Source organism: Stenella coeruleoalba (genome assembly GCF_951394435.1).
Source record: "Stenella coeruleoalba genome assembly, chromosome: 20".
Classification (NCBI taxonomy): domain Eukaryota; kingdom Metazoa; phylum Chordata; class Mammalia; order Artiodactyla; family Delphinidae; genus Stenella; species Stenella coeruleoalba.
The window spans coordinates 24007056-24030506 of record NC_137166.1 but is presented as its reverse complement, the minus strand read 5'-3'; the positions used below and the strand labels follow the sequence as shown (position 1 = coordinate 24030506).

The following is a 23451-nucleotide window of genomic DNA, read 5'->3' as shown; positions in this document are numbered from 1 at the left end:
TTGATGAAGAAAGCTTTATTTTATTGATAAAGCCCATTGTACAAAAGAAAAGAATGCTGTATTGCAACAAAGATTTATCTCTTTCTTTATCTTGGGTAGACAGCCCATTTCTGCACTGTTACTTGTTCGACTGACTATATATTAAAGATGAACATCAAAACCTGAAAAAAGGCTAGAACCAAATCAGTTGTTGAGAAGGCATCTTTAATACTGATAAAAGGGATAATCTTAAAGAAAAGGAATCATATCTTTTATGAATTTTATTTTTTATTCAAAATTGACCTTGGGATCTTTTTGGGTAAGATAAGCCCAAGTTATTTTAATATGTCATTTTCATAAAGATTTTCATCAGTGTAAACAGATAATAATCTTTTAATCTTTCCAGGTCAATTCCAGTAGCACAGACCTTAATCCTTAAGCCTTAAGTCCTTAAATTTAAAAAATTATACACACACACACACACGTGCACACACACGCATACACGCACAAATATGCATGCACAGAAATCTGGCCCATTAATACATTGCTGACTTGGCCCACATGATGATTTTTCATTTCTAATAAATGCAGTACCATTTGACTCTGACTGTACCATGCAATAATCTTTTGATCGCTTGTCAATTACACAGAATGCATTGAAAATGGCCAATTATTTATTTGTGTTTCTGTGGCACTGAATATTTATAAGCAAGCTAGGAGGGGAAAAATCTTTGGCTTTTGAGTATGAAGAAACAGACTTGTATTTGATATATCAGACTCTTCTTCTTTTTGACAATTGGTTAAATTCAGACCTCTGAAACCTTCAAATACTCATTTTTTTCATTACATATAAAAGTGTTTTAAAGCACATGCCAAATAATCACAGCCATGTTACAATTTTATAGTTGGTTAACCCCACTGGCAATGCTACAAGATTGGAATTTAACTACCATGGCTATTCTCCAATATTCTAATTTGATTAACTATGGATGGATGAATATTATCCTTTGGAATTCCAACCACCTCAGTAATGGAACAAAAGTCTCAATTCCCAAAAATCACACCAGTGGCCTTAAATGTCCTTTTTCTTTTACCTAATATGTTCTTTTTCTTTTACTGTCTTATGTCTAATGAAATAATTCATTCCCATTCAGAGAGGAGGCATGCAGCTCCCTAGTTTCAGTGGAAGGGAAAATTTTAAAAAGTGTAACACATGACTCTGAGGACAAGAAACTTACATTCTACCCTTTATCTACTTGAATCAGGTAGATAAATGAGTTATAAGGTATTTGAAATAAGGTCTGATTATGTCCTTAAAGATTTACATCTCTTTTCTAGTCTGACCATGAGCTGAATAGCAGCTGCTGAAGAGTAAAAAAGGGAATCCAGTGTTTGCAGGAAACAAATGTTTGGAGCCCCATCTTTGCCTCCCACTACCAATATGATTCTGAACATGTTATTGAAGCTCATTTTATTCCTGAGGACACTGAAACTCAAGACCTTGACACCTTATTTAGAGAACTATTATACACATTATATGAGAAGAATTAGAAGTGCCCAGATCATATTGGGCACATCGTCAAGTGTATCTTAGAGTTCACCTTTTATAATTGGAAACATCAGCACCGTGCATATTCAGTGTGCACTATGTACAGTGCAAGGTATTTCACAGAATCATCTCATTCAGTCCTTACTGAAGAGCTATGTAATAGGTAATGCGATCCCCATGTTGTGGATTACTGATGTGGAGACTGATATGCACAGGGCTACATGCCTTTACCAATATGACTCAGAAATTAACTCCAAGACTCCGAAATGTAGTTTTGGCCTTCCAAACATGAGTCATTTTCACAGTACTATATTGATGAAGTTTAAAACAAAGTATATTTGCTTGTTGTTTGTTTACTGGTAAGATAACTAATCACTGCCATTTCCTCAAGAATGCTTATAGGCTTGTTATAAATTTTTATTGCAAGTTTGACCACTCTTTGAAGTTTGAGTACAAATATAAAAAATCAAGCTGGATAAATCTAATGGGTTGTACCACGACTGATATTCTCAGAATTGCACTAATAATCTGCAAGCCTCTCTGAGAAACTGAACAATTTAAATTCCATATTTTTCCTCATACTTTGATTTTGCCTAAGGTCTCTTTAGTTGATTGATTTTATTTTGTGATTCTCTGTATTTCAACTCTAAGGACTATTGATTAGTTAGTTACATAACATTCATTTCTTCCGTGCCACATCTTAGACCAACTCTTGTGTATATAAGTGATTAGAGGAGCCTTCTATTATGTTTCAGTCTCGTTAAGCATTCAATTCAGAGACAATGATCAACATAGACTTGAACAGTGAATAATAGATGCATTGTCTTCGAAAACTGCAGGTACAAGAAAAAGCTGTCGTACTCTTTAAACATGATTTTGTTCCTGGGGAAGTGAAGAAAATGCTGAGCTTACTGAGTTAGAGTCACTGAAAATGGTTGATTGGGCCAAGTTTACGAAATATGATATTCTTTGTCTTCCCTCTTTCTCATGCCTTGCACACACACACACACACGCACACACACACACACACACACACACGCCACAGGCAAACATGCATATACAGATTTTACTCTCACTATTTTGGCAAAAGGATAATTATGCCAAGGCACATGTTCTTAACTTCTCTCTTCTCTTTTCTTAATCTCACAGTTTTAATAAACTGCAATTATCTCTTAGCTCTAGATGGCCAGCAGGTGGTAAAACTCAAGCATAGAGGCTAGAGAATCTCCATGAGCTTCTTTCTGGGATAACTTTCAACATTAAAGTAATATATGCTTTCTCTTATTGTAAGATCTGGGACAGGGTGGCGGTTAACTATGCAGGGGCCCAGATCCCTAGAATAATACCGTCTAATTTTTTTCTGTTGTTAGAAGTAATGTAGGTTTGGGAGCTACCACTTAATATTGTTAGAAGATCACGAGCATGGGGGCTGTATCATATGATCACTGGCGAGTCACTGAAATATTTTTTGATGAGATTTACAATTTTAAAAGCTAGCATAAAGCTTACTGACAAGAGAAGTTATGGTTTGTTTTAATTTTGTTTTCTTAAGCAAATGAATGTCCCAGACATTTACTTTATTTCTTGAAACTGCTAAATCAAGGAGAAAAACAATAAAATAGAATCAAACAATAAACTGGTGCCATATATCCCCAAAATATCCCCCAATGTGTTTTCATTACCTGTATTAGATGAACGCGCACAACTGAAATTACTGCACCCTATAGTGCTTGACACAAGTGTCATAGTTAAATGCTGAAGATTCACTTTTATCTAAATTAATGAAGTGATGGGAGTTCAAAATTTAAAGATATTATAGAGCAATAAAATTAATTAGATAAGCTTCTAAGGAAATTATTCATGTCCTTTGTGACTGGCCCCAAAATGTTTGCCTTTCATCTGATACACAGACATTAAATATAAAGATATTATAATTAGAAACTTGATTAGCATTCGTTAAAGATTAATTTTCTAAACACAGGAGATGTGACAAAGTGGTCTGGAAGGAAAAGCCCATTTCAATTGGCCACAAAAGTTGACTGTTTTCACATAATGATGGAAAAAAGGCTGAAATGGCACCTACTATAAACAACTCCTTGACTTCTACCATTTGAATAGTAGTGACTTCCTGTCACCTCTCTGTCACGTAGCCTCATGAATTGCCCATTAATTTTGCCCTTTTATAATCAAAGGTAATGGAATACTGCCAAGTCTGCGTTACTTGGGAATTTGCTTCTAACTAGTTTCCACGAGCTGCTGTTTTTGCAGACATCGATTGAAATAAACAGCCTCTCCTTTTCAGGCTATAAGAGAGAAAATTGATTTGACAAATTTAGATATACTGGTGGGTTCAATAAATAATTCTTGAGCCTTCTACGAGTGGAAGGATGGAAGGCATGAGCAGTAAATTACAGTCAACGGGGGGAATGCAAAATAGTGAATTTATAATTGAATAGGGATGAGAGGAATGCTGAAAGTTTATAAAACAGGAAGATTCTAACAGTATATGATTGACAGAAAAGATAGCAACTTAGGAAATTTAAAATGAAACTGATGGGAATTTCAAAGAAGGTCTTGGAAAATAATTTCAGTCATGAATTTAGGCTCTCTGGTGACTAAAGATAAAACTTTTTGATGTACATTTTGCCCATAAATGGTGTGATAATTTCTAAATCATTAGTTATGGTTTATTAATTCATAGATTAGCATAGAAACAAGGTGGAATATAATTAACCAGTGGACACCAGGGTAGAAAATCTGTTGGGACTTTTTAAAAAGTTTTATTGGACAAATATATATCACTTATATGTGGAATCTAATAAAAAATGGTACAAATGAACTTGTTTACAAAATAGAAATAGACTCACAGATGTAGAAACCAATCTTATGGTTACTGGGGGGAAAGGGATAAATTGGGAGATTGGGATTGACGTATACACACTACTATATAAAATAGATAACTAATAAGGACCTACTGTACAGCACAGGGAACTCTACTCAATATTCTCTACAAAAATATTCTGGAATATTTTTGATAGGTTTTTCTCTTTACAGTATTATTTTTATGTGTTACCCTTTCACTAACATGGCAACTGTATTGATGCACCAGTTAAAACACAATCTATTATCTCCCTCAAATACATACCAAGAAATTTCAACATCAAGGGAGCAGCTGACCACCATAATTTTAATAATTTTTCATTATATGATTGTGAAAATTCCAGCAAGCCAGGCTGTAAAGAGAAGTCATTCTATTTTACTCCTTAAAATCTCAGTCATATTTAGATTAGTTTAGAATTAAATGAGAACTTTAATCAAGAGGGTGTCTCTGGTATCAAATGAACAAAGCTTGTAAGGCATAGTTTTTGTATTAACCAAGTAGTAGCTCTCTCAAGAAACGCAGAGAAATGCTTTCTCTCACTGTGCAAGTTGTGGACTTAGACATATTTGAAAATGCCTTAAACTCTTTGGAGAAAATGACTCTTAAATGGTGACTTCAGTTTAAGTCCTCACTGACCCCTGTCTGTTTTTCCTACTGACTACAAAAATGCATGCTGTCTGGCTCCAGCATTTTCAAATGCTCTCTAAATAGGGAGAAAATGTGTAGGTCTTTTTTTTATTACATTCATCTTAAGTGAACCTGGACGTAGTGGAATCCTTGGCAAGACCTCACTCCACCTTTTCCTACTCTCTACAGTGAACCCTCCGTATCCTTTTTCCAGCTCACAAGAGTTGAAGTCCTAAAGAATAAGGTAGGCACATTTATGGTTGTTAAATTCTATGGGAAAATATTTTAGAGCCATTGAAGTAAGGACTGATGTTATGAACCTCTTAGATACTATTTATTAAATATAAAGCTTTAAAACAATCATGTTCTAAATAAAGGCAACATTAATGGCAGTTTATAAATGAAAAATTAGTACTAATGAGAATGGAGCTATTACATTTTCCATTTTTTTATTAATATGTTATGTAATATTACCTACTGTATAATACATTTATTTATTTTTGCCTGCGTTGGGTCTTCGCTACTGTGTGTGGGCTTTCTCTAGTTGTGGTGAGCAGGGGCTTCTCTTCGTTGCAGTGCACGGGCTTCTCATTGCAGTGGCTTCTCTTGCTGCGGGCACGGGCTCTAAGCACACAGGCTTCAGTAGTTATGGCACGCGGGCTCAGTGTTGTGGCTCGTGGGCTCTAGAGCGCAGGCTCAGTAGTTGTGGCGCACAGGCTTAGTTGCTCCGCGGCATGTGGGATCCTCCTGGACCAGGGCTCGGGATCCTCCTGGACCAGGGCTCGAACCCGTGTCCCCTGCATTCGCAGGCGGATTCTTAACCACTGCACCACCAGGGAAGTCCAATATTACCTACTTTTAATTCTTTTTTAAAAAAATTTAAGCACTTACTAGTTTTATTTTATTTTAATATACTAAACATTTTAACTTAAAATTGATAAATATGCATTATTTGCCAAACTTTTTCCCAAGACCTTTTCTTTGACAATTAGTCTGCTTCTAGAGTTCTGAGTTAAATTTACATAAACCAGTAATTCATGGCTTATGATTTCCAAGTATTTTTTAAATTAAGGTAATATTGGCTTAGAACATCATATAAGTTTCATGTGTACAACATTACAGTTCAACTTCTGTATACACTACTGTGCTTACTAAGATACTTTTAACTCTTTATGTATGCTTACCAATTTGTTTCCTTTAGTTGTCTACATTTTTTGTTTTGTGTGTATGCATACATGGTTTTTACGTGTTCATTTTTGTTTTGTTTTATGTACACCTCTCTTTTCTACTGTGTACTACTCTTGCTGAATTTGTGACTGGAAAATACTGACTCCCTCCTTTCGCAGCCCTAAGTGCATGTTTAAATCCTTTTTATACATCTCATCTTTCTCCATACTGTAAGAGGCGAGGAAACAAAATGCCGTAATAAGTTTATTATTCCTTATGCTCCCTTTGGTAACTAAGTCTTTGCAAAATCTCTAATTCTACTCTGCCAGCAAAAATTGCATTATGCTTCTATTACTATATCTTCAGTGTTTTTTTCCCTAATTATTTCAAATAGGATTGATTCAAAATTATTGGAACTGAATTTCTTGGTACTACTCTTACAATGCAATTCAGTTTAAATCCCTTATATATTAGAATCTTAATAAAGGAGACTCACACTTTCAGAGGAATATAGATTTATGTAATATTGAGTTTAAATGCTCATTCAACACCAGCTTAGAATAACATTTGTGCCCCTAATACATGCATACACATACACGCACACACATTCACAGACACAATTTATTAGGGAAGAAAACTAATATTGTAAACTACCCAGCATGTATTGTGTGATCTGTTATGTACTATTTCTTTGAGGTTTGTTGGGTTACTGTGAAGACATTATTTTCTTAAATGGGAATATGATTTCAGGCTATGTAAGACTGAAATTTATATGAGTTACATATCAGAGTAGGGAGTAAAGAACATCCAGTGCGCCTAGAAATCATGTGGACTCTTGTCACCTTGCCCATATTTACTCAAAGCCAAGAAGTGGTAAAGCTGAAATATTAATCCAGGGCAGTTTTATCAACAAGTGGAAAAAAAAAAAAACCCACAGAAACAAACAAAACTGATTATTCCCCACAGGCTCTCTTTAGCATAGCACTCGTAAAACATAACCTTAAAATATATTTTTAAGATGGATCACTTCCCAAACAATACAATATCCTAATAAATTAATAACCTCAAAAGAAAGGTTTGATGATTCCATTAACATGGAATTTTTATTAGTGAATTTATTTTTAGAAATACAATTTTCATATTTTTAATTTTTTGGGCCACTCCTTACATTTTCTTGTGTGAGATCAACTTTTGTAGTAGAAGTAAGCCATGAAAACAATAAAGTGTATACACCTTATGGTTTTATTCCAGTGTATTGTTATAAAATGAACATACCCATGTAACTATCACTCAGGCCAAGATATAACCAGCATCCCCAAAGCTTCCCATGTACCCCTTTCTCAGTCATTATGCCATTCAAGGTAACCTCTACTCTGTTTCTTAACACTGTATTAGTGTGCCTTCTTCAGAACTGTATAAAAACTGAAATAATATAAAGTACACACTTTTGTATCTGACTTCTTTAGCTCAATATAGTATTTGTAAATTCATTAATGTGGTTGTAGGCAGCTGTCATTCATTCTTTTCCACTGTTTGGGAAAGAATTTCATTGTATACATATAGCACCATCTATTTATTTATTTATTTCTCTTACTGGTGGATATTTGGGTTGTTTCAGTTTCATGCTATTCTGAAAAGTGCTGCTATAAATATTTTGTGTATTTCTGTTGCTGTACAAATACGTGAATTCCGTTACGTTACATACTTAGGAATAGAACGAAAGATTATAGAATATGGCTCCTTTCAATTTTAGCATATGCTTTCAACTGTGTTTTCTAATGTGGATGTGCCAGTTTACACTCTGACCAGCAATGTATAAGAGTTCAAGTTGCTGCATGTCTTCAAGAACACTTGGAAAAGCCAGTTATTTATTATTTGTTTTTCATTTTAGTCATTGCAGAGGTGTACAGTTATGTTTCAGTTTGATTTTATTTTAATATCTTGATGATTTGATGCTAAGGACATATTATGCTTACTGGCCACTTGGATTTTTTTTGTGTGTGTGAAGAACCTGTTCAAGTTTTTGCCATGTTTTAATTGGTTGTCTATGTTTTTCTAATTGATATGCATATTATATATTAAGGATACATGTCCTTTGCTAGATATGAGTGTCACAATACGTTTCCCTACTCTGTGGCTTAATTTTTCACTCTTAATAGTAACTTTTGATGAACACAGATTCTTAACTTAAAGCTGAATTCATCAGTTTTTGCTCTTATTAACTTTAACACTTGTTGCAACTGATTCATTAATTATTTGCATAATCCAGAATTTGAAAATTCTGTTATTTTTAGAAGGTATATTATTTTTTTCACATTTACATCTCTGATCTCCCTGAAGATTACTAAAATTGACGTTCTGAGTTAGAGGCCAAGGTTCAGTTTCATCCACTCGTGGATATCCAATTCACTGTCAACTTTATTATAAGTCCACCTATGCTATCTTCGTCATTGAGTTGAGTATTTTTGTACAGGCTTGTTCCCGGAATTTTCTATTTTTCTGTCTTTATGCTCATACAGTCCTCTTTTAATAACTCTTTATGATAGATCTTCATATATTGTTATCATGAATATGGTAAGATCAACAATTTTTCTTTTAAAATATTTTCATTATTTTTCCCTTTAAATTTCTTTACACGTTTTAGTATTATTTGTCAAATTGTGGGCGCGCGCACACACACACACACACACACACACATAGCTGTTGGAAGTTTGATTGATATTGCAAAGATTCTACAGATAAATTTAAAGCGGATTGACATCTTGTTACATTTGAATCTCCAAATCATGAACTATGTATATACTTCATTTATTTATATCTTCCTTAATTTCTCTCAGTAATATTCTATAGTTTTCTGTTTAGAAGTTTTGTATGTCATTCATTAGATTTTTTTTTGGGGGGGGGGGTACGTGGGCCTCTCACTGCTGTGGCCTCTCCCGTTGCGGAGCACAGGCTCCGGACGCGCAGGCTCAGCGGCCATGGCTCACGGGCCCAGCCGCTTCGCAGCATGTGGGATCTTCCTGGACTGGGGCACGAACCCGTGTCCCCTGCATTTGGCAGGCGGACTCCCAACCACTGCGCCACCTGGGAAGCCCCATTCATTAGATCTTGTTACTATTTAATTGAAGTCTTTTTATTATTATAAGTAGTATATTTATTTTCTGAGTATTGTTAGAAAATAAAAATATGATTATTTTATAACTAACAATCATGCAAACTTTCTTCATTATTGATAATAGTTTAACTTAGATTTTTTTTCCCTTTTTATGTACTCAATCATGTTGTCTATGAGTAGTGACAACTTTATTTCTTCTTTCCGATATTTATACTTTAATTTCTTACCTGTATTTTACTGTACTGGTTAAAACCTTCAGTGTAATTGAATAAAAGTAGCAATAATACACAACCTATCTCATTTCCAATCTCAGGGAGAAACCTTTCAATATTTTACCATGAGGTTTGATATTTGCTATTTTTTTTTGGTAACTATCCTTTATCAAATTAAGTTCTCTTCTATTTCTAGTGTGCAAAGAGCTTTTTCAAGAACAAGAGATGAAGGTATAACATTTTCTGCATCTGCTGAGAATGATCATACGTTTTTTTCTCTTTCCTCAGGATTTTAATTTACATTAATAGATTTTCAAATGTTATCATCTGTCCTTGTATTCCCTGGGTGTAATATTATATTTTTATATTAACAGTTTTGATTTGCTAATATATTACTTAGGATTTTGTTTATGAGAAGCAGGCTGTTAATTCTCCTTTCTTGTAATATTCTTGTTGGGTTTTAGCATTAAGATTATTCTGGCTTTGTGACATAAGGTAGAAACTGCTCCCTCTTTTACTTCTCTCTGATAAAGTATGTGTCATGTTCATTTGGGCATGACAATTTATGTGTTAAGAGTTAGTAATTGTGAATTCAATTTATTCAATAGAGAAAATGATAGACATATTTTTCTCTTTTTCTTATCTATGCCAGTTTGCAATGACTGCATTTTTCAACTTATTAGGCTATCTCATATACATTTTAATCCTTATTCCATAAATATGTTAATAATGTCCAGCTGTTTTTTAACATCTATAGAATCTGTAATGAAGTCCCCTTTGTAATATTTTTTTCCACGCCCCCCGCAGTGAAAGCATGGAGTCCTAACCACTGGACTACTGGGAATTCCCTGTCATTTCTAATACTGGCAACTTGTACCTTTTCTATTTTTTCTTGCAAGATTTTTATCAACTTTATCTTTGCACATAAAGAGGTTTTGGCTTTGTTGAATTTCAGGACTGTATATTTGTGTTCAATTTCACTGTATTCTACCCTATATTTATTTTCACCTCGCTACTAGTTTTTAATTTTCTGTTCACTTTTAGCCTTTTTGAAGTGGATGCTCAGATAATTGATTTTTAGCATTTCTTCTTTTCTAATATAGCCATTTACGGCTAATTTCTCTTTAGGTACTGTGTTAGCTGTATTCCACAGGTTTTGTCATGTCATTATTTTGTTATCATTCATTTTTTTTAATGTGCTAATTCCCTTTGTGATTTTATTGTTTTCCATGGATCATTTAGAGACATATGGCTTAATTTCCAATACTTGGGGATCATTTCAGGGCCTTTGGTGATTTATTTCTAGCTTAATTCCACTGTGTTAAGAAAGCATACTCTGCTTTGAGTGTTGAGACTTGATTTATGGCCCAATTTGGCCATGTTGGGTAAATGTTTCAAGTGTGTTTGACAATAATAATATTTTTGTAATTTTTGAGTGCAGTGTTTTATACATTACAATTAGGCAAGTTGACTAATCATGCTATTCAAACACTTTCTACCCTTACTAATTTTTTGTCTACTTATTTGATTAGTAGGTTAAAATTTTCATCTACAAGTGTTGACTTGTCTATTTATCCCTTTGCTTCTGTCAATTTTTTGCTTTATGTACTTGACAAACATCTTATTAGGTACATACAAATTTAGAATTTTTATATCTTCCTGCTGAATTTAATCATTTATCATTATGAAAAATTTCTCTATTTTTGGTAATATTTCTTCTTAGTCTATAGCTGAACCATTTTGGTTTTAATTTGCCTAGATCTTCTTTCAGTCGGTTCAGTCTTTAAGTGTTCTTATATTTGAGGTTTATTTCTGATAAAAAACATGATTTGAAAATTGATTGCTTTTTTCCTAGTCTGACAAATAATGTCTTTTAATTGAAGTATGTAGCTTATTTACAATTAATGTGATTGTTTATTTATCTGGGTTTTAATTTCTTCTTGTACTTTAAAATTTTCTTTATCAGTTCTTTCTCATTTTTCCTCTTTTCTATTTTTTTGGGGATTCATAATTTTCAATTCTTTTATATCCCCCAACTAATAGGCTAATGGGGGAAATTAAAGAATTAAAACTTATGAATCCAAAAAAAGATAGAAAAGCAGGATTAGCCTATTAGTTACATAGTCTTCTATTATTATTTTAGTGGTAACCTTAAATATATTTGTATATATGTCACTGACTTATTAGAATAAGCCTTAGAGTAATGCTTCAGACATTTTATGTACAATGAAAGGATATATATAATGCATAATTGTTTGGTAAATTGGTAAATTTGGTAATTGGTAAATGCATCATGGGAAAAATCCATCCATGATGCTCTGACGTCTTCTTTTCAATTACCTCTTCACTGTAGACTTGGCCTCTCCATTTCTGGATACCTCTGTAGCCCTGACCTACAGCTTTTCTCTCCACAGTCTCACGAGACACTCAAACTCCAGGTCACTGATTTCTGCTTGGTTTCTATGCCCTCTGAGTTGAATCACTTAAAGTCCTGAAGGAAATAAGCAGTGCTAAATTTAGGAGTCACTTCAGTTTGTTTCCTTTCTTTCTGGTATCTCGGCTTCTTAAGTACTGGCTGCCTTCAAATACCATTTTTTTCTCTAATTTTATAGTTATTCTCACTGGGGGAATTAGTTGGGTATAAGCTACCACCATAGACATAAGAAAAATACATAATTACCCCTATCCCATTGTGGGATAATATGTTCATTGTTTTCCCAAGAAATGTAAATTGTAAATCACCCCACACTTATGGAACAATGGACAAAATCTTACTATAAAATGACCCTAATCCTCCATGAGTTATTGCCCAGCAGAATTCACGTATGGTAATTAAGATTGTGTTATCCTTAGTTAATGCTCTGACTACAAAGCCAGACCGATCTCTTGAGATTCCTTTCCTCAGTCTATGCTTTGGCCTCAAAAATTATGCATTTATTGTGACAGTGAACCAAGATGTATATACCATAATGAGTGACAAAAACAAAACAAATACATAACTCAAGATAAATGATTAGCAGAGGTGGTAGAAATGACTGCAGTGCAAGCCACCGCCTCAGTGTCAAGTACATGATAATAAAATGGATGATGCTGATTTATTCCCAGATGTTAATATTAAAAGGGTTGAATATAATATTAAAAGGGTTGAATATATGTGAATGTAGACGGAGATATACATAGTTGTATCCATATGTCACTACTTCCTCCAACTGCATTTGTATCCACAAAATCATCTGTGTATCAATGCATATTAGAAAGGCAACTAGACACAGAATATTATGTATTCTTTTAATAAAATTTAAAAAGATATATTGGGTGAAATATGTAAATCTATAAGTAATAGGTAGCACTAGGTGTTTTTATAATTGTATTTAGAAAGGCAATGCAGAGCACCTATATATAATGGTATTGTGCAGCTCAGAATGTCTGTAAACCAATCTCTCTCTCTCTCTCTCTTGTTTTAGATAAAAGTTAGGTGCTAGCTGCAAAAAACTTTAAAACTACCTACTCTGTTAAAGGAAGGTTAATAAACTCTTCATGGACCCAGTTCATCTATCATGCAAATTTGCAACGTAGAGCAACACAGATGCTGACAAGGACACCAAGTGTCAAGCGTACTTCAAAACATTATGAGAGAGGCAGATTTCGGGGGGGACCTTGAAGATGGCGGAAGAGTAAGACGCGGAGATCACCTTCCTCCCCACAGATACACCAGAAATACATCTACACGTGGAACAACTCCTACAGAACACCTACTGAAGGCTGGCAGAAGACCTCAGACCTCCCAAAAGGCAAGAAACTCCCCACGTACCTGGGTAGGGCAAAAGAAAAAAAAAAAAAAAGAAAAAACAGACAAAAGAATAGGGACGGCACCTGCACCAGTGGGAGGGAGCTGTTAAGGAGGAAAAGTTTCCACACACTAGGAAGCCCCTTCGCGGGCGGAGACTGCGGGAGGCGGAGGGGGAAAGCTTCCGGAGCCGTGGAGGAGAGCACAGCAACTGGTGCGGAGGGCAAAGCGGGGAGATTCCCGCACAGAGGATCGGTGCCGACCCGCGGCTCGGGTTTCGGTTTCGGATGGAGCGCAGGGAGAGGACTGGGGTTGGCGGCTTGAACATAGCCTGAAGGGGTTAGTGCACCACGGCTAGCCGGGAGGGAGTCCGGGGGAAATGTCAGCATCTGCCGAAGAGGCAAGAGACTTTTTCTTCCCTCTTTGTTTCCTGGTGCGTGAGGAGAGGGGTTTAAGAACGCTGCTTAAAGGAACACCAGAGACGGGCGCGAGCCGCGGCTAAAAGCGCGGACCCCAGAGACGGGCGGGAGACGCTAAGGCTGCTGCTGCCGCCACCAAGGGGCCTGTGTGCGAGCACAGGTCACTCTCCACACCCCTCTTCCGTGGATCCTGTGCAGCCCGCCACTGCCAGGTTCCCGGGATCCAGGGACAACTTCCCCGGGAGAACGCACGGCGGGCCTCAGGCTGGTGCAAAGTCACAGCGGACTTTGCCGCCACAGGCCCGCCCCGCACTCCGTGCCCCTCCCTCCCCGCCGGCCTGAGTGCGCCAGAGCCCCCAATCAGTGGCTCCTTTAACCCCGTCCTGTCTGAGCAAAGAACAGACGCCCTCCAGCGACCTACACGCAGAGGCTGGGCCAAATCCAAAGCTGAGCCCCTGTGAGCTGTGAGAACAAAGAAGAGAAAGGGAAATCTCTCCCAGCAGCCTCAGAAGCAGCGGATTAAAGCTCCACAATCAACTTGATATACCCTGCATCTGTGGAATACCTGAATAGACAACCAATCATCCCAAATTAAGGAAGTGGACTTTAGGAGCAAGATCTAGGATTTTTTTTCCCTATTCCTCTTTTTGTGAGTGTGTATGTGTATGCTTCTGTGTGAGAGCTTGTCTGTATAGTCTTGCTTCCACCATTTGTCCTAGGGTTCTATCCGTCCATGGTTTTTTTTTAAATTTTTTTCTTAATAATTTTAATTTTAATAACGTTATTATACTTTACCTTCGTTCGTTTTCTTTCCTTCCTTCCTTCCCTCCTTTAGACAACGAATCATCCCAAATTGAGGAGGTGGTCTCTGACAGCAAGATTTATGATTTTTCCCCCTTTACCTCTTTTAGTGAGGGTGTATGTGTATGCTTCTGTGTAAGATTTTGTCTGTATAGCTTTGCTTCCAACATTTGTCCTAAGGTTCTATCCGTCCTTTTTCTAAATAAGAATTTTTTAATTCAATAACTTTATTATACTTTCTTTTATTTTTACTGTATCTATCTTCTTTCCCTCCTTCCTTCCTCCCTCCTTTCTTTCCTTCTTTCTTTCTTTCTTCCTTCCTTCCTTCCTTCCCTCCTTTCCTTCTTTCTTTCCTCATACTTCTACTAATTCCCTCTACTTTTTCTCCCTTTTATTCTGAGCCGTGTGGATGAAAGGCTCTTGGTGCTCCAGCCAGGAGTCAGGGCTCTGCCTCTGAGGTAGGAGAGCCAACTTCAGGACACTGGTCAACAGGAGACCTCCCAGCTCCACATAATATCAAACGGTGAAAATCTCCCAGAGACCTCCATCTTAACACCAGCACCCTGCTTCACTCAACGACCAGCAAGCCACAGTGCTGGACAACCTATGCCAAACAACTAGCAAAACAGGAACACAACGCCACCCATTAGCAGAGGGGCTGCCTAAAATCATAATAAGGCCACAGACACCCCAAAACACACCACCAGACGTGAACCTGCCCAGTAGAGAGACAAGATCATGCCTCATCCACCACAACACAGGCACTAGTCCCCTCCACCAGGAAGCCTACACAACCCATTGAACCAACCTTAGCCACTGGAGGCAGACAACAAAAACAGCGGGAACTATGAACCTGCAGTCTGCAAAAAGGAGACCCCAAACACAGTAAGATAAGCAAAATGAGAAGACAGAAAAACACACAGCAGATAAAGGAGCAAGATAAAAATGCACCAGACCTAACAAATGAAGAGGAAATAGCCAGTCTACCTGAAAAAGAATTCAGAATAATGATAATTAGGATGATCCGAAATCTTGGCAATAGAATGGACAAAATGCAAGAAACAGTTAACAAGGACCTAGAAGAAATGAAGATGAAACAAGCAACGATGAACAACACAATAAATGAAATTGAAAGTACTCTAGATGGGATCAATAGCAGAATAACTGAGGCAGAAGAATGGATACGTGACCTGGAAGATAAAATAGTGGAAATAACTACTGCAGAGCAGAATAAAGAAAAAAGAATGAAAAGAACGGAGGACAGTCTCAGAGACCTCTGGGACAACATTAAACGCACCAACATTCGAATTATAGGGGTTCCAGAAGAAGAAGAGAAAAAGAAAGGGACTGAGAAAATATTTGAAGAGATTATAGGACTGAGAAAATATTTGAAGAGATTATAGTTTAACACTTCCCTAATATGGGAAAGGAAATAGTTAATCAAGTCCAGGAAGCACAGAGAGTCCCATACAGGATAAATACAAGGAGAAATACGCCAAGACACATATTAATCAAACTGTCAAAAATTAAATACAAAGAAAACATATTAAAAGCAGCAAGGGAAAAACAATAAATAACACATAAGGGAATCCCCATAACGTTAACAGCTGATCTCTCAGCAGAAACCCTACAAGCCAGAAGGGAGGGGCAGGACATACTGAAAGTGATGAAGGAGAAAAACCTGCAGCCAAGACTACTCTACCCAGCAAGGATCTCATTCAGATTTGATGGAGAAATTAAAACCTTTACAGACAAGCAAAAGCTGAGAGAGTTCAGCACCACCAAACCAGCTTTACAACAAATGCTAAAGGATCTTCTCTAGGCAAGAGACGCAAGAGAAGGAAAAGACCTACAGTAACGAACCCAAAACAATTTAGAAAATGGGAATAGGAACATACATATCAATAATACCTTAAATGTAAATGGACTAAATGCTCCCACCAAAAGACACAGATTAGCTGAATGGATACAAAAACAAGACCCTTATATATGCTGTCTACAAGAGACCCACTTCAGACCTAGAGACACATACAGACTAAAAGTAAGGGGATGGAAAAAGATATTCCATGCAAATGGAAACCAAAAGAAAGCTGGAGTAGCAATTCTCATATCAGACAAAATAGACTTTAAAATAAGGACTATTAAAAGAGACAAAGAAGGACACTACATAATGATCAAGGGATCGATCCAAGAAGAAGATATAACAATTGTAAATATTTATGCACCCAACAGAGCACCTCAATACATAAGGCAAATACTAACAGCCATAAAAGGGGAAATCGACAGTAACACATTCATAGTAGGGGACTTAAACACCCCACTTTCACCCATGGACAGATCATCCAAAATGAAAATAAATAAGGAAACACAAGCTTTAAATGATACATTAAACGAGATGGACTTAATTGATATTTATAGGACACTCCATCCAAAAACAACAGAATACACATTTTTCTCTAGTGCTCATGGAACATTCTCCAGGATAGATCATATCTTGGGTCACAAATCAAGCCTTGGTAAATTTAAGAAAATTGAAATTGTATCAAGTATGTTTTCTGACCACAACGCCATGAGACTAGATATCAATTACAGGAAAAGATCTGTAAAAAATACAAACACATGGAGGCTAAACAATACACTACTTAATAACGAAGTGATCACTGAGAAATCAAAGAGGAAATCAAAAAATACCTAGAAACAAATGACAATGGAGCCACAATGACCCAAAACCTATGGGATGCAGCAAAAGCAGTTCTAAGGGGGAAGTTTATAGCAATACAAGCCCACCTTAAAAAGCAGGAAACATCTAGAATAAACAACCTAACCTTGCACCTAAAGCAATTAGAGAAAGAAGAACAAAAAAACCCCAAAGTTAGCAGAAGGAAAGAAATCATAAAAATCAGATCAGAAATAAATGAAAAAGAAATGAAAAGATAGCAAAGATCAATAAAACTAAAAGCTGGTTCTTTGAGAAGATAAACAAAATTGATAAACCATTAGCCAGACTCATCAAGGAAAAAAGGGAGAAGACTGAAATCAATAGAATTAGAAATGAAAAAGGAGAGGTAACAACTGACACTGCAGAAATACAAAAGATCATGAGAGATAACTACAAGCAACTCTATGCCAATAAAATGGACAACCTGGAAGAAATGGACAAATTCTTAGAAATGCACAAGCTGCCAAGACTGAATCAGGAAGAAATAGAAAATATGAACAGACCAATCACAAGCACTGAAATTGATTAAAAATCTTCCAACAAACAAAAGCCCAGGACCAGAAGGCTTCACAGGCGAATTCTATCAAACATTTAGAGAAGACCTAACACCTATCCTTCTCAAACTCTTCCAAAATATAGCAGAGGGAGGAACACTCCCCAACTCATTCTACGAGGCCAGCATCACCCTGATACCAAAACCAGACAAGGATGTCACAAAGAAAGAAAACTACAGGCCAATATCACTGATGAACATAGATGCAAAAATCCTCAACAAAATACTAGCAAACAGAATCCAACAGCACATTAAAAGGATCATACACCATGATCAAGTGGGGTTTATTCCAGGAATGCAAGGATTCTTCAATATACACAAATCAATCAACGTGATATACCATATTAACAAATTGAAGGAGAAAAACCATATGATCATCTCAATAGATGCAGAGAAAGCTTTTGACAAAATTCAACACCAATTTATGATAAAAACCCTGCAGAAAGTAGGCATAGAGGGAACTTTCCTCAACATAATAAAGGCCATATATGAGAAACCCACAGCCAACATTGTCCTCAATGGTGAAAAACCGAAAGCATTTCCACTAAGATCAGGAACGAGACAAGGTTGCCCACTCTCACCACTCTTATTCAACATAGTTTTGGAAGTTTTGGTCACAGCAATCAGAGAAGAAAAGGAAATAAAAGGAATCCAAATCGGAAAAGAAGAAGTAAAGCTGTCACTGTTTGCAGATGACATGATCCTATACATAGAGAACCCTAAAGATGCTACCAGAAAACTACTAGAGCTAATCAATGAATTTGGTAAAGTGGCAGGATACAAAATTAATGCACAGAAATCTCTGGCATTCCTATATACTAATGATGAAAAATCTGAAAGTGAAATCAAGAAAACACTCCCATTTACCACTGCAACAAAAAGAATAAAATATCTAGGAATAAACCTACCTAAGGAGACAAAAGACCTGTATGCAGAAAAGTATAAGACACTGATGAAAGAAATTAAAGATGATACAAATAGATGGAGAGATATACCACATTCTTGGATTGGAAGAATCAACTTGTGAAAATGACTCCATTACCCAAAGCAATCTACAGATTCAATGCAATCCCAATCAAACTACCACTGGCATTTTTCACAGAACTAGAACAAAAATTTTCACAATTTGTATGGAAACTCAAAAGACCCCGAATAGCCAAAGCAATCTTGAGAACGAAAAATGGAGCTGGAGGAATCAGGCTTCCTGACTTTAGACTATATACTACAAAGCTACAGTAATCAAGACAGTATGGTACTGGCACAAAACCCGAAATATAGATCAATGGAACGGGATAGAAAGCCCAGAGATAAACCCACGCACATATGGTCAACTTCTCTTTTTTTTTTTTTTTTTTTTTTGCGATACACGGGCCTCTCACTCTTGCAGCCTCTCCTGTTGCAGAGAACAGGCTCCGGATGTGCAGGCTTAGCGGCACAGCCACTCCGCGGCATGTTGGATCTTCCCCGACCGGGGCACGAACCCGTGTCCCCTGCATCGGCAGGCGGACTGCCAACCACTGCGCCACCAGGGAAGCCCGGTCAACTTATCTTTGATAAAGGAGGCAGGAATGTACAGTGGAGAAAAGACAGCCTCTTCAATAAGTGGTGCTGGGAAAACTGTACAGCTACATGTAAAAGTAAGAGATTAGATCACTCCCTAACACCATACACAAAAATAAGCTCAAAATGTATTAAAGACCTAAATATAAGGCCAGAAACTATCAAACTCTTAGAGGAAAATATAGGCAGGACACTCTATGACATAAATCACAGCAAGGTCCTTTTTGACTCACCTCCTAGAGAAATGGAAATAAAAACAAAAATAAACAAATGGGACCTAATGAAACTTCAAAGCTTTTGCACAGCAAAGGAAACCATAAACAAGACCAAAAGACAGCCCTCAGAATGGGAGAAAATATTTGCAAATGAAGCAACCGACAAAGGATTAGTCTCCAAAATTTATAAGCAGCTCATACAGCTCAATAACAAAAAAAAAAATCCAATCCAAAAATGGGCAGAAGACCTAAATAGACATTTCTCCCAAGAAGATATACAGACTGCCAACAAACACATGAAAGAATGCTCAACATCACTAATCATTAGAGAAATGCACATTAAAACTACAATGAGATATCATCTCACACCAGTCAGAATGCCCATCATCAAAAAATCTAGAAACAATAAATGCTGGAGAGGGTGTGGAGAAAAGGGAACCCTCTTACACTGTTGGTGGGAATGTAAATTGATACAGCCACTGTGGAGAACAGTATGGAGGTTCCTTAAAAAACTACATATAGAACTACCATATGACCCAGCAATCCCACTACTGGGCATATACCCTGAGAAAACCAATATTCAAAAAGAGTCATGTACCAAAATGTTCATTGCAGCTCTATTTACAATAGCCCGGAGATGGAAACAACCTAAGTGTCCATCATCAGATGAATGGATAAAGAAGATGTGGCACATATGTACAATGGAATATTAGCCATAAAAAGGAACGAAATTGAGCTATTTGTAATGAGGTGGATGGACCTAGAGTCTGTCATACAGAGTGAAGTAAGTCAGAAAGAGAGAGACAAATACCGTATGCTAACACATATATATGGAATTTAAGAAAAAAAAATGTCATGAAGAACCTAGGGGTAAGACAGGAATAAAGACACACAGTTACTAGACAATGGACTTGAGGATATGGGGAGGCGGAAGGGTAAGCTGTGACAAAGCAAGAGAGAGGCATGGACATATGTACACTACCAAACATAAGGTAGATAGCTAGTGGGAAGCAGCCGCATAGCACAGGGAGATCAGCTCAGTGCTTTGTTACCGCCTGGATGGGTGGGATAGGGAGGGTGGGAGGGAGGGAGACGCAAGTGGGAAGAGATATGGGAACATATGTATATATATAACTGATTCATTTTGTTGTAAAGCAGAAACTAACACACCATTGTAAAGCAATTATACTCCAATAAAGATGTTTAAAAAAAAAAAACATGAGAGAGAGAACATTGACCAATAGTGGAGTATTCAATGTTGTTAGCAAAGTAATTGCAAATAATGGTGAAAAAGAAAAAGCTGCTGGAGGTTTTTGTTTGTTTGTTTGTTTTTGCCGTACGCAGGCCTCTCACTGTTGTGGCCTCTCCTGTTGCGGAGCACAGGCTCCGGACGCGCAGGCTCAGCGGCCATGGCTCACGGGCCTAGTTGCTCTGCGGCATGTGGGATCTTCCCAGACTGGGCACGAACCCGTGTCCCCTGCATCGTCAGGCGGACTCTCAACCACTGCACCAGCAGGGAAGCCCTGTTTTTTTTTTTTTTAACTGAATTTATGGAGAATGGCGAAAAGCCCTGTATGCTACCCAAAATATTTTAATTTCTAAAAATTCAGGTCAAAGACAGAAATGAAAACTGAGTTTTTCTTAACACACCAGAAAAAAAAAAAAAAAAGGATGCAAGAGAAAAGCACCTCCGGCAAAATGCTAAGTTCTCTTGTCGGCACCTGCATTTTTGCTGTTGCAAATAATCCACCTGTTTCTGGTGGTCTATTCCAGACATGGCCTAGCATGATTGGGGCAGATCTTTGAATAAAGTTATTTGTGTAAAAAGTAACCAAACTGATGCCTACATTTGGGCACATTCCTCTAGAACATTAATCATTTTCAAACTGATAGTGAAATCCTACTTGGAAACCCAAACCCTACTCCATAATAATAATCTATGCCAGCCGCATCAGAACGCCATTATCATCATTATCATCTTAAGAAACTATCTGCTATTTACTGAACACGTACTCTCAGGCACCATGCTTTCATTTTTATACAACCCTATGGCTAAAGTAATATGATTATTTCCTCTTATAAACATTTAACAAATAATTGTAATTTTAAACGTCCACTCAATCAACAAATATTGACCTTATACTTACTGGGTGCCAGATACTCTTCTAGGACAAGAGATACCAAATAGAAAAGACAAACAAACAAAAACGTATTCTATTATATTCACACATAAATGGGGGTAGGAGTGGAGACTCTCAGGTATAGATGAAATGTATGAACAAAAATAAAACCAGGTAAAATAAAAGAGACTAATGTTGGAACTCAACTTTTCGCTCAGTGCTTACAAACGATAATTACAGGGGCTGCAGTATCAAGTTATAGGTGTGCTAACCTCTTTTCTCAATTTTCTTATCTCAGAAATCGATTCTCTCCTTTCTCTAATTAAAAAATCTAATAATTTGACCTTGTGCATTCATCCCCAATATGGAAATGAAATGAGACTGACACCTTTTTCTTGATGATTCCTGGAAAACTGTATCTACTCTCAGCAGAGGCCTGTTGGCCACCAGTGATGATCAGAGGAATAGCTTCCAAAGGTCCAAGGTCAAATATGTCCTTGACTACTTCTGCCAGTTGATGCTATGAGGAGGGTACAGTCTATTGGGGGGCGCGGTTCAGGGGGAATGTAATTTTCTTTTGAATTTGTTTTTATGGAGGGAACAAATGATTTTATTGAATTTTGGCTATTCGAGCCATAATCTACAATACTGAGAGAGGGTAGTAAATTCAGTTCATTTGAAACATCTAAAATTAAAACTTCGGCAGTTTTTCCTCAAATTCTTGTGGATTTCAGAACATTCGGTAAAATTTGACTCAATGGGTCTGATTTGAGCCCAGAAATTTTTATTAGAAAAAAAAAAAATCTTAAAAGGACTTCAGAGCTTTGATCAGGTTCAATATGGTAAGAATTGTAGTGAGAAAATCCCTTCTTCATTTAAAGATCTTCCTCTGTCTATACCATGAATCTTATGAGGGTTCAGAACACAGCATTAATGCTTGTGGTACTTTTATATATTCTATGAAGCTTTGATTCTAGAAAGACTCTATCCTAGCATCCCCCCTGGCAGTAGAAATTTAGACTTTAAGCCAACTGGTAAGCAGGTATTATGGTTTGGCAAACCCTGGTTATCATTACTAAATGTAAATTGCATCTGGATAAGACTTTTTTGTTCACTGTTGTGTTCAGGATATAGAACAGTAACTGGTACACAAGAGGCCACCCTAAAGTCAAGATAATATCCATCTGAGAGTTACTGAGAGGAGTGAATGAAATCATATATGAAAACGCTAAGCAAACTACAGAATTTGAAGAGTTAGGTCTTGTTTTTGTCCCATGTTGTATTTTGCTCCAAATTTTCTAGTTACCTCCTTACTGACTCAACTTCCTCTGAGGTCTTGTCACCTCTGTGCCTAATTCTACAAGCACATTTTTCTCTTTAGCCATTATTCCAGGGAACTGAAACCATGTCACATAAACAATTTTTTCAAGACACTTTGTATTTTACTAGGCTAAAGGGGAGGAGAATAAGACTTGTTTGTACCTTGAGGCACATTTTGGCTCACTGTAAGATTAAAGTGCTTTCCAACACAGCTGCTCAAGAGAAAAACTCATCAGTCTCCCAAGGTAGTGAGTTTCTGACCACTGCAAGTATGCAGTCATAGAACAAGGCTGTGATAAAGGCAAGTGGAGTACCAGATGGTGGATATGGGGTAGGTTTTTATATCTGCTCTAATCATTAAATTAAAACAAACATTTCTTTTTATTCTGACTCATGTTTAACTACCGAATTTATTTAGTAAAAGTTT

The 23451-nt window shown here is 36.8% G+C and overlaps 1 protein-coding gene and 1 long non-coding RNA gene across 3 annotated transcripts in view; one reads left to right on the top strand and one right to left on the bottom strand.

Moving 5' to 3' along the window:
- LOC307179400 overlaps positions 1–13917 on the top strand; it is a 116456-nt gene extending 102539 nt beyond the window's left edge. Inside the window, exons 3-4 of the long non-coding RNA XR_013825377.1 lie at positions 5226–5280; positions 12995–13917. This is a non-coding gene — a long non-coding RNA (uncharacterized lncRNA). The remainder of the gene's footprint in view (positions 1–5225; positions 5281–12994) is intronic.
- CDH8 (cadherin 8) overlaps positions 1–23451 on the bottom strand; it is a 1195405-nt gene that overhangs the window by 71280 nt on the left and 1100674 nt on the right. The gene's annotated exons all lie outside the window — the stretch shown is intronic.